The sequence below is a fragment of the Engystomops pustulosus genome, chromosome 8, assembly GCF_040894005.1.
Source record: "Engystomops pustulosus chromosome 8, aEngPut4.maternal, whole genome shotgun sequence".
NCBI lineage: Eukaryota > Metazoa > Chordata > Amphibia > Anura > Leptodactylidae > Engystomops > Engystomops pustulosus.
The window spans coordinates 78,486,895-78,507,347 of NC_092418.1; the positions used below are offsets into that span (position 1 = coordinate 78,486,895).

The 20,453-nt window shown below is 40.7% G+C and overlaps 1 protein-coding gene across 3 annotated transcripts in view; it reads left to right on the plus strand.

Annotated features, from left to right (window-relative positions):
• VWC2L (von Willebrand factor C domain containing 2 like) overlaps nucleotides 1–20,453 on the plus strand; it is a 125,432-nt gene that overhangs the window by 95,802 nt on the left and 9,177 nt on the right. The window contains exon 4 of one of the 3 annotated variants that reach the window (XR_011849423.1): nucleotides 1,846–1,923. The exons of the other annotated variants lie outside the window; for them this stretch is intronic. The gene's annotated coding sequence lies outside the window, so the exon portion shown is untranslated. The remainder of the gene's footprint in view (nucleotides 1–1,845; nucleotides 1,924–20,453) is intronic. 3 annotated transcript variants of the gene reach the window in all.

The following is a 20,453-nucleotide window of genomic DNA, read 5'->3' on the forward strand; positions in this document are numbered from 1 at the left end:
GTATATATGTCGGCCGTATATACGTCCCCCATACGTTAGTGTGAATGTAGCCTAAGACGCACTTTTTTTTCCCCAGAAGATGGGGAAAAAACAGTGGTGCGTCTTATAGTCCGGATGTAGCTGCAGGAGATAATGGAGGTCACCCGGCTGCGCTCTGCCAGCTAATGCTGGCAGTAAGCGCAGCCCTTAACAATGAAGCACAGCGGCTGTGCTGAGTGCCGCTGCGCTCCTCTCCTCCTCTCAGCCCTCCACTGCTAGAGGGAATGGATGGCAGCACCCATGCGCTCTGCCGTCCACAGGGCACCAATATACAGGAGCTTTGTGGCAGAGTAGGAGCGCAGCAGTGGAGAGAGAGGGGGAGGAGAAAGGCACGGACTCTGTGGCGAATCCCCGCTCAGCTTGTAAGTAGCCCGGGAGGCTCAGAGGGAAGAGAGAACATGAAGGCTGCCGGCAACTTGAGAAGAGGAACCTATACAGAGCTGTGTGCAGTGTCTGACCTGTAACTTCTCACAGGATCAGATAAGTGATAAGTGCTCCCTTCCCCCAGGTCTCTGCTCTCACACTCTTAACCCCTTGTTGCCTGGTATGTAGTGGCTGCTGTCTTGTAAAGGTACTTTATCCCACAGACCAAGCTCTTGTGGCCATTGTACAAGGAGTGTCATCTCCTGTGTCCTCCTCCTCATAGATTGTAAGCTCTTGTGGCCATTGTACAAGGACTGTCATCTCCTGTGTCCTCCTCCTCATAGATTGTAAGCTCTTGTGGCCATTGTACAAGGATTGTCATCTCCTGTGTCCTCCTCCTCATAGATTGTAAGCTCTTGTGGCCATTGTACAAGGATTGTCATCTCCTGTGTCCTCCTCCTCATAGATTGTAAGCTCTTGTGACCATTGTACAAGCACTGTCATCACCGGTGTCCTCCTCCTCCTCATAGATTGTAAGCTCCTGTGACCATTGTACAAGCATTGTCATCTCCTGTGTACCCTCCTTCTTATAGATTGTAAGCTCTTGTGACCATTGTACAAGCACTGTTTTCTCAGGTGTCCTCCTCCTCCTCATAGATTGTAAGCTCTTGTGACCATTGTACAAGCACTGTCATCTCCTGTGTCCCCTCCCCATAGATTGTAAGCTCTTGTGACCATTGTCACATATACTCATACCTATGCAGCCCTGGTAGCTCTTGAGACCCCCTGACTACATGCCAACATAATTCTATCTAAAGATAGATGACGGTGCCCGGGAGAGGAGGAGGCGGTGACCACTGCTTGCCCCTGCCCCTCTCCAAAGAGAAACATGGCTGCACTGCACCGCCCAGTTACTTTACTGTTACTTTATTAAATATTTTAGCATACTATTTGGGGGAAAATATTTCTCCTCCTCTAAAACCTATGTGCGTCTTATGGTCCAGTGCGTCTTATAGTCCGAAAAATATATGTAAAATATGTAAAATTTTTTAAATCCAATATTTGACACATATTTTTAGCATTTTTATCCAAAGTGTATTTCATGAGATATTCCACCGTCCAATGCTGTATGCTGCTCCTACCCTTTCTCTAGAGACAAAACAAACATTGACCAAATGGTGTTGTGGGAGTTGAGAAAACTCCCTTAGATGTTTGTGAATTAGCAAACACTAGTTTATTGGCTGCTGACGTGTCCTTCTAGAGTCCCAAAAATGGGTAAGGTCTCTTTCACGTTGTCTTGGTTTTTCACATTCGTGGTTCAGTGATTTCAACAGATGCCTCACAAAGCCATGTTTTCAATGGGTGTTTTCACATTGCCTTGTATTTTCAGTTATCCGTTGCCCATGGAAAAAAAAACTATGAAATGTCCTATTTTTTTCACAGATGCGGATCACGGAGGGCAATAGAAGTCTGTGGGTCCGCAAATAAAAGTGATGAAACATCTGTTTTTTCACTGACCAGGTGTGATGTTTTCAAAGTAATGTTAAACCTTCAGGTCTTTCTGCAGACGCAGAGACAAAACGGAAGCAATGGAAGCTGAGCAGCAACGCCAATGTGAAAAAGCCCTAATTCTGTGTTCAGAGCAGCAATTCCTTGGTATAATAGGACAATAACGACACAATTAGGCCTAATGCGCACAATGCACACAAACTGTGACTTACTCACAGCCCCATAGCCTTTTATTAGACAAGTTCATGGTATGGTGCCTAATAGGCTATGGGGCCAGTCTTTTTCAATTTAGACTGCGCTCAACTCGCCCATGTCAGCCGGGCGAGAAGCAACAGCACAAGCCTTAGGTGTCTCCTTGGAGTTTATTGAAGGGAGTATATAGTTCTTCTGTGTCAATGGTGCGTGTGTCTTCATAGACAACCCATTTAAAATGCATGTACGCAAAGCAATTACTTGATTTTCACAAAAAAAGGAGTAATGTGTGCATTACATTTTTTAATATTCAGTTCATATAAACCCCTTTACAGCAATACAGCTATTAGAAAAGACATTATACAACAATATGCAGTTATACATAAGTAAGAAAACACTTAGTATGATATTCTTCATTACAACACTGGATTCCAGGGTATCCAAAGCAAATATTCAATAAATGTCTTTTCAGTAAATTAGGCTATGGTTCATTGTTATTATTCTTTTTATGCGTGTTCTCTTAGTTTTTATAGATTATTATGTGTTGGGCTACTGTTGTTTCATTACAAGTTTGTAGTATCTTTTTATATAATCTGTGTTGTTCTTTCTCATTGCTTTTTTTTAGATGAAAATCAATGTTTTTCTTAAAAAACAAATAAAATTACAGTTATCTATGATTATTGATTTAAGAAAGAAATATATTATATGGATTGCACATACTATACACTGTAATATGTAGTCAAAGGATATCACATCCATAAAATTATTGCTTCAAAAACATTAAAGGGAATTTATCAACCTTCCCCCCACTGCATTACAGGTGTAATTCCACAAACAGGCAGTACTCCAGGATAGTGATCAAAACGATGGGGTGTCTTTATTCCATGTGCAACGTTTCAGCTCACGTAGAGCCTTTATCAAGCATAGTGTGTATGGCCAGTAAGCAAACATATAAGGGCCAACCTTACATCTTATTGGTCCATGGCTGGACCGTGACAATTATTTTACATGATTTACAAAACATAAAGGAATACTTTGTACAATTGAAAACGTGATTCACCAAACACAGCAAGAAGTTTTATACAGTGAAAATAGTTAATCAGTGAAAAATAGGTGCAGATAAATAAGTAAATACCCTCCCATCAGCAATCGGACCGCCCACAGTCTCGGCTTTCCATTCATAAATGTGAACAACAAATGATGAGCAGCTGGATCTGGGCGCCGGAAGTATCGGTGTCCTGTTGTGTTCAGGCCGCGTTACCGGAAGTCGTTATGGTCACGTGGACAGACGCTGTCCGTGTCATCTTGGCGCATGCGCACTCACAATCCGTGTGGCGGCCGCCATTTTGACTAAGGGAAAAAAAAAGGGATTACAGGTGTAGATATACTAGGAGGCTCTGGCTTCCGCCCCTCCTCTTTCAAAAAAGTTGTATGGAGGTGAAAAGAGGAGAAAAATGACACACTAGACATGATAAATCCACCCCATTGATTCCAGTACACGGATGTCAGGATATCTCAAGGGAGCCATGAGTGGGGTTCCCTTAGGCATTAGGGGCTCACCATATAACTGTATATTGCTGTTACCATGGCACACACAGGACAATTTATTAATAGTCACAGGAAGAAATTGCATTGTCGAATGAATGGCCCATCCTCTTGCTGTCCAGTTTATCATCAATTCTAAATCATTCTAAAAATGAAGAGGTTTCAGTATTAGCAGGGAAGGCCTCAAGAGTGGAAGTTGTCCAGGATGAGTGCCTACCGTTTCGGGTGGTGGGGCTCACGTCCGCCAAGCGTTACAGCCCCTTCCCGGCCCAATCAATCACCATAGCATCGAGCTGTGGAAGATGATGGGTTCACCATTTTCCCTGTTGCCTGGTGTGGAGCCCTTTTGGCAGTAATGCATCAGAAGCTTGAGGTCCGTCAGGGAAAGTGGGGTTAAGGGGACAAAGGACAGGACCATGCCTCTCAGCACGGCTGTCACCTGGATCAGACTGTGCTCAGTGTTTAGCCATGATTTGAAAAGGTAGTAGGGAATTTTTTTGTCATTTTGACCATACAAAAAATGTGTTATGTAGCAGTCCAGCTGACCTTTGTGTGGGTTGCTCATAGCAGAAGGATTCTATATAAATCATTTATATTCCAGGACTGTAGATACAGATATTACAGCAGAGTGGAGGGTCTGGTGAACAGTTTAAATACAGAGATTAAAGAACATGGCAGTGTGAGGAGACTCAACTAGTTTGGGTGATGGTGGCCAGAACATGCAACAGCATTTTTTCTGTCTTGTGAGGGGTGGTAGCAATGGGATGGAGTAAACACCCAGATGTTTGTTGTAATGGACAGGATGCAATCAAAGCTTACCCCACAACAATGGATTTGTGAAACTGTATGATGTGGGGATCTAATAATAGCAAATGATGGGTCATGGAGAGTAAGAAATATTACAGCGAGAGAAAACAAATGGAAAGATGATGAATTTAGTTTTTTCTATGTTGAATTTTAGTAATTTGGAAGAGAAAAAAAGTAAGATCGCACTTCTGCCTTGCAGCGCTGGGGTCCTGGGTTCCCAACCAGGTCAACATCTGCAAAGAGTTTGTATGTTCTCTCCATGTTTGCGTGGGTTTCCTCCGGGTACTTCGGTTTCCTACCACACTCCAAAACATACTGTTAGGTTGTTTAGATTGTGAGCCCCATGGGGACAGGGACCAATTTGACTTTGTGCAGCGCTGTGTAATCTGTGTGCACTATAAAAAGAATTATCATTATTATTATTATTATTATTAAGATGGAGGTGAGAGACACTCTTCCTATACATCAGCTTACCCGTGTTGCTCCATCGGGGGACATACACTGTGTAGTCATGTGGTGCGGGTTCATCTGAGGTTTTATTGCTTTCCTGTCTAGAGCCAGATTCATTAAAGATGATAGACTTTTTTGGTCATACGACTGTATTTTCAGGATACTTGTGTACATCTTTTTTACCCGAATCTTAAAAAGCATCTCTGTTGCATGTGTCATGAGATTTGCGGTATGCTCAGGTATAGGACTTATACTCCACAGTCCAGTTATGGCTTCATAAAAAAGCAGAGATATAAGCAGCATGTGCAGAAGTCATAATGGGTTAAGGAAGCCAAGAACTCTAGTTTTCTATTTCAGGCTTTCTAGCATGGGTGCAGTCAGACTTCAGTAGCAGAGAACCCAACTTGCAGAACTAAATACACCCATTGACTGTTATCACAGATACATTTATATTCAGCAGGATTTTGGCTTGGTTACAGAGGGAAGGTTTATGTACAGATCAAAGGGTATGCACAAGCTGCCATTACAATTAGCAACGAAGGACACAAGTCTGTAAATGATCTTTGGTGAGAAATGATAAAACAAACTAAATGGCATGAAAGAAATGACGGTATGCGGCCTGGAATCCATTCAACATTTCCAACACTGAAAGATGGGAGGAAAGGAGTCTTTCCCCCTCATTGACTTGTGAAATCTAATTTCACTTGTAATGAAATGACATTTCTGCTCATCGTTAATTTTACAGCTATCGGTCGGAGCTCACATTCCAATCCCTTCTATGTTCACCATCTTTTCTCCATAAACGGCTGCAAATGCTAATTGCTTTTTTATTTTTCAGTTTTATCTGAAAAACAACAACAGTTAAATAGAAATTATATGTTTTGCTGGATTAATTAGGCTTCAACTTTTAATTTCCCAACTCAGAGGAGTTAAGAAAGTATGACAATCCATGCAGGTCCCTCAATACAGAGACCCAACACAGCTGTTTGATATGCGATGGCAAGACATTGGGGCAGACATGGTGTACAGCATGTTCTCCCAAACCTCATTGCTCCACATCTGTTTCTCTGCTGAATTCTTTTTTGTAGCTAGGGAGGAGCAGCAAGTGATTTACTAGACCCTTGCAGAATCTAGGGCACTATGAACCTATATTTCTCAGCTAACGCTTCCCCACAAGTTCAGGAGATGGGTTGGGAGCAGATTGCAAGACTTACAGTCAAAGCAACCCAAGACAGCAACAGAAATGAGGCACCCTGTTCATATATTTCACACCAAGAATAGCATGAGATGATGGAAACAGCTGACAATGCACACTCCCTAGGCTTCCAAATCTAGTGGGAAACCTCTGATGCTGATCCCATTTGTTATAATAGTAAGGCTTGCCAGAAGATGTCTCACATGCAGTTTAAAGGGAACCTGTCAGCAGAAATTAAGCTAATAAACCACTAAAGCAGCTTCAGCTGTAAAGTGGCATCTTCAGAAAATCAAGTTGGAAGTAAGATGCAAAGTGGTTTTATAAAGTGAAGGAAAGAGACAGTTTATTGCAGAAGTGAAGTTCTCCTAGTCTAATATGGTGTGTCACTGCACCCTAATAATAATAATCTACTCTAATCCAATACACCTTACCTATCTAATACACAGTGGGGCAGATTTATCAAGCTGTCTGAAAGTCAGAATATTTCTAGTTGCCAATGGCAACCAATCACAGCTTAGCTTTCATTTTACCAGTGCTCATGAATATTTTAAAGGGAAGCTGTGATTGGTTGCCATGGGCAACTGGAAATATTCTGACTTTCAGACAGCTTGATAAATCTGCCCCAGTGTGTCACCACACCGTGACCAAGTCCGGTTGTTCGTCTATCTATGGAGGGAGGAGGGCTCACCCCTTCACCTCCCGGGCCTGTACTTGCGCCAGGATTCGGTCCATGTGAGCACAGAGTTGTCTGCATGTTCCCTAATGTGTACTTGCAAATACATCCACCACACACTCATACTGGATTTACAGTATCCACAGCTGGCATCATGATAAAGTTTTTTTTTTAAAGACTAATTTAGATTTGTTTTATTTCTATTTTTGCAAGTGTGCTAAAGGGTTATAGTATTCTTTAAAGGGATTTCCTGGTTTATGCAATACTTTTTTTTTGTTAGAAGAGATGCACTGTGAATAGTCACAGGGTATTTCGCTGCTGGGTTCCCCTGAAAACAGAGCCAGAGGGTATATAAAATGTTACACATATCCTTTAAAACCCAGTGATGTGTGTAATGTTCATAAGAGAATTATGAACAGGGGATCTTTCTGTGGGAAATCAGAATGCAGTAAAAGTACAAGAGACCCCCTGTAACTTCAGACTTGTACCTGTATGAGTGCCTGATCTCTTATTTTTGGAGAGAATGAGGAGACTAAATTCTACAAGGACACTGCAACACTCAACTGCAAATTCCTTTTAGTGTTGATGTGTTTGCCTCCTCCTTGCTGAAACATTTGCTTGATGATTTCACTGGCTCAGCACAGTACAAGACCAAACCCTATGGGAGCCAGCTCGGTTATGTCCCAGAGCCTCTCAGGGGTTTCTATACTCCGTGCTCTGTGCCTGATGCAGTCACTTGTATATACTACGGAGAATCAGCAATGACCTTGAAGTGAGGAGGTGGAGTACAGTCTTGTACAGTTATAGCACTGGCCTGATAAATCGGCTTTTTTTTTCAGTACAGCAGCAGGACAAATGGATGGAATTTGCTGATGCAGCACTTCATATGTATTCATACTGTGTTACACAACTCTCTGTATACTGCGGTATTAAAATGCCTATGCACCATACCAATGAGCCATAACATTAGACAGCAGGAAAAGTGAAATACACTTATCCACTAAAAGCGGAAACATGGAAGGCGCAAGGTATATGAGACAGAAACTGAACAAGCAGCTCTTCTCTATCTTTACAGTGAGTGTACCAGAAGTCTGATATGGCTGCCCCCAGCCTGCTTTAAAGTAGGATCTGGATATTCAGCAGAGTTTCCCAATGAAAATATATATTTTTCCACTACAGACTGGGATTTTTTGGGTTCCATCTTAGCAGGGTTTAATTTCTGTCTTTGTCAATACAAAAAAGATATGCTGGCAGGCATTTATGACTGTATGAGGAAATGTGGAGGATACATTATCAGGGTAGTTGTGATTATTACAATGACATATCACTGTAGAAGATCTGTCAAAATAATTACACGTAGCTTTACTGAAGTTCAATATTTAAGTTGACATGATCCCTGGAAATATATTTCATTGCAAGCCCCAGCATGGTCCTTCACAAGTGGTCAACTATCATGTAGATTGGTGGTATGATGCCCTGCGGTGCTACAACATGGCCGCTGGTCATATGTCCACATCACATGTTCTGTACCTGCCTGGGCAGGTCATGTGATCACCACCAAGTTTAGCTGTAGTTGGTTGGTTGCAGTGCATCCAGTATGACAAGTCTGAGACATCTCAGTGGGGTATTGTGCAGTGATGACAGTAACACACATCATCACTATGGTAACAGAGCAAGAAAGTCATTTACATCAACACTGGGAGCAGAACATAAGAGGGAGGAGGAGTTACTGAGAACTAAACAATTGTGGGACTTGTAGTTTACAGTGGCGGCCACCTTTGTGATAACTCTGGATATTTTAGAGAGGCCATAAAATTTAGTGAATCATAAAATCAAACTATTTAAGCTCCATTTTGTGACTGTCATTAGTTTTGCTATTTTCATAAATTTATAGCATAATGGCTTTTTGTATCAGACGTTCATATTCCCGGAATACCCCTTTAAATTCTGAAATCTGCTAAAGTGTCCTCTACAGCGGAGTACAACGGCTAATGCTTTAAGGACATCTACCATCAGATATACTGATGGCAGACTCCTATAATTCACAAGTCTGCCATCTTCTCCCTTTTATAAGACGTCTTATATCACTTTATACACTAATATTCTATATGCTAATGATACGGACGGGCTCAGGCTTACGTCACCATAGTGCCTCCTGGCTCCGAAGGATGATAATTTCTTCACGCTTTAAAAGTAGACAAACTTGCCCGATATCAATCAAACTGCCGGTGACTTAACCCGGTAGTCTTTAAGTCTCATGCACACACACTAAGACTTTCCATGCGACCCGAGGTCGGCTGTGAGATTAACAGACTACTGAGACACGTCACTGGCAGTCTGAAAGATATTGGAACAGCTACAATTAAAAAATACAGGGCCTGAATAAATTATCGCCCCTTGGAGCCCGGATGCACTCAGGCGACGTAAGCCTGAGCGCCTATGGCTCATTAGCATATAGAATATAAATGAATATTTCAGCTATAAAGTAATAATAAAGTAATAATAAAAGCACGGCAGACCATAGACTTGTCCGGTTTATGGGCTACATAAAGATGGCTTTTCTTTCTCAATCTTTTATCCTATGTACGTCACTTAAATTAGAATTTCTAAAATTGGATGCATGTCTTTTAAAGAAGATTTGTGCGTTCTTAATGAGGTTTTTCAACTGTTGCAAATATTTTATGGACAGGAAAAAGGATGAAATCGGAAATTAGCCCTAATAAACAAGTCTGGATGCAGCAATGTAGATAATTACAAGTGACACTAAAGCAAATTGTTACTTGGCCACTATATATTTTTAATAACTTTTACATGGCATAAAATGTGCACATTATCAGCAGATTCTGTATTTATAGAGTCAGGTTGAGGTTTCCTGCATTAGCATTTGAAAGAACATCATTTAGATGTCTGTGCATTAAGATGATATCAGATAAATAAGGTCTTGTAATTACTACATTAATAATGTCCACACAACTGTAGAGTTTAGTCACACATTCACAGAGAAATGGCAAAGCCATTACTTACATGCTCGGCGCAAAGTGAATCTACTTAATGTCAGGCCATCAGTGAATAATTAGTTTTAATTATTTTTATATAATTAGTAGGTACAGTAGGATGCGCCAACCTTGAAGGACTGCAGAGTCACCTTGTGTCTTTACAGTATTCTGTAACTGGTTTCTTCAAGATCAATGCTTGACAGATTTATACGGGTCATATGAATTCAATGTATTTTCTGTCTTAGCATATCATAAATACTGCAGGTCTGTCTAACATATTTACATGGATATGTACTGATCTCTTATTTACCATATATATAGGCTTCAACCATCTACCATCAAATCAATCATCTACCATCAAAATCAAGCATGACAAAACCAGGGGCACTTACTTATAGATCCAGGCACCATGACTGTGGTAATTTTCTTATAATTGTTATCCATGGCCTCCTTCCTTCTAAGTTCAACTGTTAAAATTATACTTATGAGTCAGAAGACCATTGCGGGGTGTTACTAGAGCCGTAACAGACAGACAGAGGGAGATGGGAAGTGCAGAGGGAGCAGGGGGGAGGATGATACAATGTAACAGCCTGTGAAACTATTGCATAGAAGGTCTATGGCAGTGATGGCAAATCTTTTAGAAACCGAGTGCCCAAACTGCAATTATGGAAACACAAGTGATTAGTAACCAGAACCCGTTATCTTGCATTAAAACAATGCATGACACCGGGTTCCGGGTTACCGATCGCTTGCATTTCCATAGAAGTGCATACAAAAACAGGCCTGGGCCCGCCCCTGTACCCTAGTGTTGCGTTTGTAAAAGCAGCCTCAGAAGTACTTGTAACCACAACCTTACTTAGGACTGCTGTTGCGCTTTGAAGCACAGTCCTGTGGAAAATTTGACAGTAACTGCTTGATATTTATGGTAGGAAGACGGAAGTCTAATGTAAGTAATTTACATAGGACTGGTGCTTATCCCTCCATGTAAGGAGAGAGTCCTGTGTAAGCAAACACGATACAGTAGTGTTTTACACGGGACTGTCTGATCTTGAGTTACAGCAGTCATATATACACTGAATGACTAAGATCAGGGCTTACTGTAGGGTCGGGTAACACAGGAGGCCAAACAGGACACAAGAGATTGAGTAGATCTGAAAGCTCACCCACTCACAGCCAGAACTGCAGTTCCAATCATCTGCAGATCATTCTGACAGCATGTGGAAAGGAACTCACGAACGAGGCGGCAAAAAGTGCCAGCTCTTTCATGTAAACTGCGGGGGTCAGCTACCTTCAGTGATCCGATAGCTCACCATCGGGTTTAAATGTGGCGTGGAGTGGGGGACTGGCTCGACTTAGGCTCTCTATATATTTAATAGAGAGCCGTTCAGGCTCTTCTTAGTGAGCAGGGCCTAATGATCCAGCTCAGTAAGGGGAGCTGGACTTCCCATCACTAAAAGGAACCATAAAGAAGATGCTGTCAGGGACTCCGTGCTGCTGCCAGCATAAATTCTTGTAACACCTCTTTCAGTGCAGAATTTTGTGTCTCGTCAGGTATAGTGGAGCAAAAAATGTATTGCGGGCACTTTCTAAATACATGTACAAGCATTTTGCAGCAAAAACAATGTGCAAAGTCAGACAAAAAACTGGTGCAGGGGCTTTAATAAATGTGGGCCACGGTACGCAAAAATGCAGTCACATTCTTCTTTAAATATAAATATATGGATAATGTGGGCCAGACAGTATTGGCAAGTCACTGTACATTAGATATGTACGAACGTATGAAAACGGCTGTGTGCTACCTGTACCGTACAGTTTTCATAAAGGTATCATATAGCCACATTCATTTCAATGGGCAATACAGCCATCTATTTAAGGAAGACGTGTACATAAGGATAAAAAACATCACATATATACAGATTTAAGCTGCATTCACACACATGTATGGGGGACGTATATACGGCCGACATACATCCCCCATACACTTCTATGGGCTCGCGGCATGGCACGGGAGCGGTGCGGTGCAGCACATGTGTGGCACCGTACCGTTCCGTAGCCAAGTAAAAGATAGGACATGTCCTATCTTTTCCCGTATTACGGCGCCGTGGCCCATATGTTCCTATGGAGAGGGGCGGGGGTGAGTGGCGCTCACCTCCTCCTCTCCCCGCGCTGCCGTGCTACGGTGCGGCGGGCACACGGCAGTGTGCATGTAGCCTTATTCAGCACAGAAATACAGGACTGGAGAAATCATGTTTGGATGAAAGGAACCCAAGATTGATTATAAACAAACCACTGGCTCCAGGTGTCTGCGAGATTTATTGATCTTAACCCCTTTTGGTCTAAGCCATTTTAAGGGTTTAGGACCAGGCCGGATTTTAAAATTTGCCCTGTGTCATTATAGGCAGTTATACCTTTGCAACGCTTTAACATATCCAGGGGATTTTGAGATTGAAGTACAATGTGTGACAAGTAATAAAAACATTTTGATGATATATTTTGTGTTTATTTATGGAAATAATTGAAATTTGACAAAAAATTCTAAAAATTATTCATTTTTAAAGTTCCAAATTTTCTGCTTTCCAAGCAGATAGTCATAGCACCCAAATAACTTTATAACTAACATTTCCCAAATGTCTGCTTTATATCAGCATAGGGTTTTATGCAGGTTGTTAGGAGGGTCAGAATTGTGGGTGCAATTATTCTCATTTTTATGAAAATCACCAAAACCCTTATCTAGAGGCACCTGCTCAGGTTTAAGTGACTTTTAGAGGCCTAAATAGCAGTAAAACCCAGTAAATTATGTCATTTTAGAAACTGCACCCTTCAATGTGTGAAAAACCAACTTTAAGAACTGTGTTAACCCTTTAGAAGCTTCACAGGGGTTAAAACATAATGGAGGTGTAATTAAGAGGTGTAAGCTGCAATTTTTTTGACAATATATTAATTTTGGCCAAAAATAAAACTGTCCCAAAGTTTTAGATGACGAAAAACTCCACGAAGTTTGATACCCAATTTGTCAAAATTGAGGATGCCCCATATGTGTTGGTGACTGCTGTATGGGTACACTCCCCGGCATAGAATGGAAGGAGGGGCCATTCAGACCAGATCAGCATTGTCACATTTTACAGGCTATAAAATGTTTATTTCTTGTAATTTGGATATTTGGGGGATTATTTTTTTGAGATCCACTTTTCAGGTACATCATATCCGGGGGGTTCAATAGCTAATAATCAGACTTTATTAACTCTTTCTTGGTGGTGGTTAAAAAAAATCATTAATTCTTGTTTATGGTTTTTAGCAATTTTTTCCGGGACCTTCACCGTACCACAAAAATGTGTTATCTTTATTCTATGGGTCATCACGATTATGGCGATACCCCATTTATATGGCTTTTTTATGGTTAACGTGTTTTGCAGAAATATAACTAATTTTGTGAGAAATTTGCTTGTTTTTGCATCGGCATATAACAATGGGCAAAACATTTTTATTTTATTTTTGTTTACAGAGCTGCTTTATAGCTAATTTTTTGCAGGACAAGCTGTACTTTTTCTTGGTATCATGTTTTTTGACTTTTTTTACGGTGTTCACTGTACGGGTTCAGTGACAATTTTATTTGATTGTACCGGTAGTTACGGACGTTGTGATACCCAATATGTTGTGTTTTTTTGGGTAATTTTCACTTTTTTTATGTTATATTTTAATATTGCATGGGATGGGACTACAGGGGACTTTTATGCTTTTTTAATAATTTTTTTAATTTCCCTTTTTTAAAACTTTTTTTTACTGTTTACTTTATCCCAGGGCGGGACATGAACATGTGGTAATATAACTACAGGCAGTCCCCGGGTTAGGGTCCGGAGGTTTGTTCTTAAGTTGAATTTGTATGCAAGTCGAAACTGTATATTTTATAATTGAAGTTCTAGACAAATTTTTTTATTTGCCCCAGTGACAATTGGAGTTTCAAATTTTTGTGCTGTAATTGGATCAAGGATTATCAATAAAGCTTCATTACAGACACCTTACAGCTGATCATTGCAGTCTGGGACTATAGTAAAGCTTCCAGAGAGCTTCACAAGAGGTCACAGTGGACAGAGGGGTCCGTCTGTAACTAGGGGTTGTCTGTAAGTTGGGTGTTCTTAATTAGAGGACCGCCTGAAATGTATTGCAGCATATTACATAGTCAGGCTATGCTTTCTGCATAGGCTGACAGCTGCACTGTTAGTTACAATCCTCACATGGTGCAATTGATGGCAGCCCTGGGGTCCTCATGGCAACAATTGTCACCTCCGTACCCCTATGACCGCTGCGTCTATAAGGTTAAACAGACGGGATCGCAATAGTCGAGATCCCTTCTGTTACTGCAGGGTCCCAGCTACCCCGCACTGCCGGGATGCTGCGTTGATGAGCCCGGGCAAACGCCATGACGTAATTCTACATCAAGGTGTGGGATATACCCACATCCTATGACGTAGAATTGCGTCAGGGTGCGGGAAGGGGTTAAGGTACTACGGCTGAACAGACACGACATGCTGTGTTATGTTCTGCAGTAACACCGGCCATTAAATCCTGCAGACACACGGAGTGAGTTTGTCAGAACAAACCCACTGGTGTACGACACACCAAAGTGTTAATATTTCGTACCAATAAAGGGAGTTCCGAAAGGAAAGTTTTCCAACTAGAGTAAGTGAAAGATCTGCTAACAAAAATGTATAAACCAAACAAATACCATAAATACAGCCTATTCTTGCAGTCAAGTTCTTGGTTTCTCTTTAAGATACTATTGAGAAAATGATTGTAATTTTAAAAAATTGTGTTTGTTTTAATTGTATCTTATATGTTAGTTTTAATTGTAATTTATCTCATGTACTTGCAAAACCAATTAAGTACTTAGAATGCGGACAAAACTGAAACATGCCTTATGGCTATAAAATAAGATTGATATGACTGTCCTGTTTTTACTTGGTCCTGGAAAAAAGAATTAAACCTTGAATACAAATCACCATGACAACTATGCGTGCCAACAGAAAACACTTGTTTAATGCATGATACACATTTCAACATTTGCAGTCACCAGGAGTCCAGTGTGAACATGAGGAATACAACATATTGTGGGCATTTTAAAAACAAAAAAGTAGGATTTACAGTGTAACTGATGTTATCATACGTTTTTTCCAAATTGTAATTTTATTTCCCCTTTAAAAAAACAGAAGTATGCCCACATAGTGCTGCTCAATATTTTGTGTCCAGCGTTTTGACATTTTAAATAAACTTGTCAAAAATCTTTCTCAGCAGCAATGAAGTATGCAGAGACTAACCTATTCCTGTCTTTGCCCTGCAGCCGAGTGAGATTTAGGATGCCCACACTTCCCATGATGCCTTGCATTTTCTAATTAACCAATTCCTTCCTGCTGTATGACTATATACATAGTACAGCAGTACGAGCTGAATGGAGAGGGCTCACAGGCTGAGGCCTCTACATATGCAGCAGGTGTATTAGACATCTGACAATTACCAATTGTGGTAAATAAGCTGTAAGGTGCTGTGGTCGAACCCAACAGGAACACTCAACAGTGCTTTACATGGGTGCTGGCATCTTGGATGGCTGGTTGGCTCCCCATGTGGTGTTACCCTCTCATCCGCTGCCATGACAGCTGGGAACCTGATCCAATAGAGAGACTGTAATACAGAAACAGTATATTTCCTATAAAAGGTAATACAGTTAAATAGCACTATTGTATTGAGTCATCAGAAATTAAGGTAGCTGAAATCATAGTAAAAAAAAAAATTTCAAATCACCCCTTTTCCCCTATATATATATAAAAATAAATAAGTAAAATAATGTTGGGTATCACCGCTTCCAAAAATCTAAAATATAAAAACAATTATAACTTGTATTATTGGCGGTGAACGCCATAACGGAAAATAACTCCTGAATGCCCGAATCAACATTTTTTTTCACCATTTTGCAACACGGCAAGGTAATACTGTCGCAAAATGGTGTCAATGAAAACATCAGCTTTCCCTGCAGAAAATGACACCTTACATAACTCTATACAAAGTATGAAAACACTATTGGGATATGGCAAAAATAAGAATAACTTTTTGCACACATTTTTTTTTTAGTATTAATATATAAAAAAACTATATAAATAAGGTATTTCTGTGATCTCATCAACACAGTAAATATAGAGGGGAGGTGTTATATAGCTTGCCTAATGGAAGAATGTTAGACGTGACGTGACGTGAGGAAACTTGTCACTCTGCAAACAGAGTATATTCCTGCTGCTTTATAAAATGTTGCCTGCAGATAGGACATACTGCTATTTCTACTCTATACTTTATGTAAAATGCTCTTCTCTGTTCCTGCTCTGTACAATGCTGCCTGCAGATGGGACGCTTGGTATACTATGCTCAGCTCCTCCTGCTATATAAAAAGTGACTGCAGAAAGGACACTATGTATAACATGTGACCTGCAGAAAAGACACTGGGGCTGATTTATCATTAAAATATTAATGAGCACTGGTAAAATGAAAGCTGAGCTGTGATTGGTTGCCATGGGCAACTAGAAATATTCTGACTTTCAGACACTTGATAAATCTGCCCCACTATGTACAATCTGCTCAGCCCCTTCTTTTCTATAACATGCTGCTTGCAGATAGGACACTATGTACAATCTGCTCTGATGCTCCTGCTCTATAACAAACTGTAGATTACTCTGCTTCCTACAACATTTTATGATTTTGAAAGAAACAAAAACCAACTTGCATACAAAATTCTCAGCTCATGGGAGCTGAGAATACAGGACTGGACACTAGTGTTAAAGGTTTTATTATTTGTAACGGACTGATTTAATAAAATTCGGTAAATATTTTATATCAGTCAGTTCCCGGTTTCCACTGCAACTTGAAATCAATGGCCATTACCAACAAGAGGTTATTTATCAGATCTGCAGGACAATAAACTGCAGCAAGAAGCCAGGAAACTGGTGCTTTAACCTTATTACTTGAAGGAGTCCCTTATTCTCCCAGGTAATGCTCAGTGGCCAGCTGTCTCTGAGATGGAGTTGGAAAACAGAATGCAGAGTTTAGTGTGCAGGAGAAGGACCATAAATCTGCGACTGTTAAGGGCCCCTGCATTTTTCTTTCTTTGGCTTCTCTCATTGCCTGCCTGGGAGATCAGAGTAACCCAATCTAGATATAAAGTGTTTACAGGGCAGCACAAAGGGACCATTCCAGCATCGATCCCTCCTCCCTCCCTGGAGGCTTCCTGATATCATTATAACAGGTTTTATAGCTGGCTCCCTATTTATCCCACAGAAAGAGCTTATGTCTTGTGTTATATACAGTGTGAGTGGTTACTGCGAGAGAACAAAAGGAAAATGAATTATATGGATGGGTTTCTCCTGAAGCACTGGTATATTTTATCTGCTAGCATAGAGTAGGTGATAAATATTTTGTATATTCTTTTTTTATGGAAAAATCATGAAAGATTAGCAACTGATGTGTTACCAGAGCTAACATACTGTGCCCTACTTTGTGGTACCAGCCCTTATACAACAGTCTGGGAGGGAGGGAATAATCATTATACATGTAGAAAAACAAAGACCTGGGAGACAGCCGTGTCAGAATATCTGTGGTTTATCTGTAATAGTAACATCAACAACATGACACATACAATCCTCAGCTCATATACATTACATTTATGGGATAAAAGAGGGCCTGTCATCTCTCCTGACATGTCTGTTTTGTATATACTTGAAATTCCCATTAAAAGAACATATCTGGAGCATCTGCTCTTAGAACTTGTTCCATAGGAATAAATTAGGAACTGGTATTCTAAGAATTGATACACAAATATTTACTACCATGACATGTCAGGGGAGATGAAAATATCGACATGAGACGGCAAGATTAGAAGATTAAATCAGAAGTGAGGCGGACCTAAAACCTTTCTGAATGCACATAGGGTAACTAATGGTTCATCCAGTGATATATATACTATATATATATATATATATATTGGGGTGGTAATAGTAATTGGGGCAGTGAGCTGAACGTTTGCTTCCATCAAAGAGCAGCCTAAAACCTTATGCACTCGAATGTAATGGGGACCATGATTCGGCCACACAATTTGCGGTCCCCATAGAGGTCTATGGCACTTGGTCACATGACATGTCCTATATTTTACTATTATGGTGCTGGCTATAGAGAGGAGAGGGGTGAAGAGCACTAACCCCTCCTCTCTCCTTCACCCCGCTGAATGCTTGCCCATTCGTGTATTCGTTCATGTGCATGAGGCCTAAGGCACTGTTTTGGCAATGTACTAGCCATTATTTCAATGGCTAGCACATTCCCCCATATATTTCCATGGGCTTATGCATACGGTCATGGTTTCATAGTACCATATATGAGCCGGCTCCACAAGCTGCAAATTACATTTCCATTCAGCAGGAACATTCATGGAAACCTGTGGGGCCCCCTGTTCTCATAATCAGACATCTTTCTCTATTCCATAGATAGGGGATGTGTCTATAGTGGGAACCCATTTTAAGACCCAGGATCAGAATTGTTATTGTTCTGGCCATTGCTGTTTCCATGTGAACAGGAGCAAGTATGTATATGGTGCAGAAAATGAGTCCCATTGGTAACAAAACTACAAATCCAAGTATTGGAAATGTTCAGAGAAGACATTTAATGTAACATATGCCAGGGGACATTTATAAGGGTACACATTTTGTGCAATGCTGGTAACATCTCTGACTGAGGGTAAACCTGAAGGTTAGAGGTTGGTGGATGAAAGACGGTAATATTCATACATTTTAATAATGTGAGATTAGAATTTGTCCCAATTATTGGTGGTATAGATGTATTTTCTATTAATGTTGGTTGGTGTGTGTGGTCCTGATATCTCCATTCACATTACACAAGAGCCCTCAAAGTTATTTAAACCAGCCCTCGTACATAGGCCGCACAGAATTGCTTCTCCTTCAATCTGATTAGGTCACATTTTAGCTTCTCCTTCATTAATCTCTGTTCCAGCTCTAAGGTCTTTTTTCCGAGATGTAAAAAAAAAATGCTGTGAGAGTCAATTAGAAAATCATGCAATTATAGGAACAGTAACCCTTAAAGAGTCTATTAAGTGAGACTTAAATTGCTGCAGAGCAATGTGATATCTGTATGAATACTAAACGGACTCATTTATGGCCATTCCTATTATCGGAGTCCAAATTAATTTATAACGCTGCCACGTGCTCACAGACATCGAGTCTCGCAGATCAGATCCAGGCAGTGGGCATCACATATGCACATTTACATGAAGATAGTTGGAAGTGAATGAACATTTAATAGATTAAGACATACAAAGAAGAAATGTAGGACTCTCAAAGTTAACCTATAAGAAGCCATACAGTAGCTGTGGGGGATTACCTACATTCTTATAGGCAGTTGAATTTAAGGTAGTGAGCTATATAGTTTTATTACCGTATATACTAGAGTATAAACCAAGTTTCTCAGCACAAAAAATGTGCTGAAAAACCTTAGCACGAATTATACTCGAGTCAAGAAAAAAGAACCAAAAAGTGTACTCACCTTCCGATGCCCCCCCCCCAGAAGGTCCTCTTCTATCCATCGAAGTCCAAACATCGGCTCCGTGTCCATCGCAACACCAGGACATCAGCCTCTCGCTGACATCATAGTGTGTGCCGATGCCAGCGCACACACTAGAATGTCAGTGTGCGGCTGACGTCATGGTACCTGCGATGGACACGGAGCCGATATTGGGACCGCGATGGATAGAAGAGGACCTGCCGGGGGAGGGGTGTCAGAAGATGAGTACACTTTTTATTTTTTCCCTACAGACATTATATTTGGGCAGGGGCTGGCAGGCCATATAGCAGAGGGGCTGGCAGGCCATATAGCAGAGGGGTCCTCAGCTTATACTCAAGTCAATAGGTTTTTCTGGGTTTTTGTGTTCAGCTTGTACTTGGGTCGGCTTATACTCGAGTATATACTAATTACTATTTTTCTGTTCTAGTTTTTAATAAGAGACTGCTCCATGGTGGGCTGTGTTTCCATTCACAAATTTTCACCATTCAGAATGTGTGGATCCTTAAGAAAATGATTTCATCATTGGCTTCATCATCCATGGCTCCAGAACAAGTAGCATGCTTGTGTGGACAGAGTCTAAACTGTATGAAGCACTGAACACTGGATCATCACTACCAATATACTGCATTGTGAATATACTAATAAAATTGAGTGAAACTATCCAATGGATCATGTCTATAAAATGGAGAGGTTTACCCATTGGAAAGACTATGGCAAGCTCTCAAACAACCAGTCCGTATGGAGAACATATAGAAGATTCTCTGGGTCAAGCAGACTTATTCCTGGCACATAAAGGAACAATCTTGGGACACTACTTGTCCCATTACTGGTCACATCATATTTACATACCCTAAAATTCATTCACACCTGAACTACTACTTAAGCCATACGACTTGAAAACATATTAGATTAATGTCGCTGAAAATTCCTAGTTTTAGGTCTCGCAGGACCGCTGGTACAATGTCAGTCCATGAAAATGGATTACATGGACCGAACACCATGCAGAAGACGGGTCTCTGTGCATCATAGGGATATATGATGCATGGAGTTCCTTCTTCCACATGATAATCCAACAATGTTA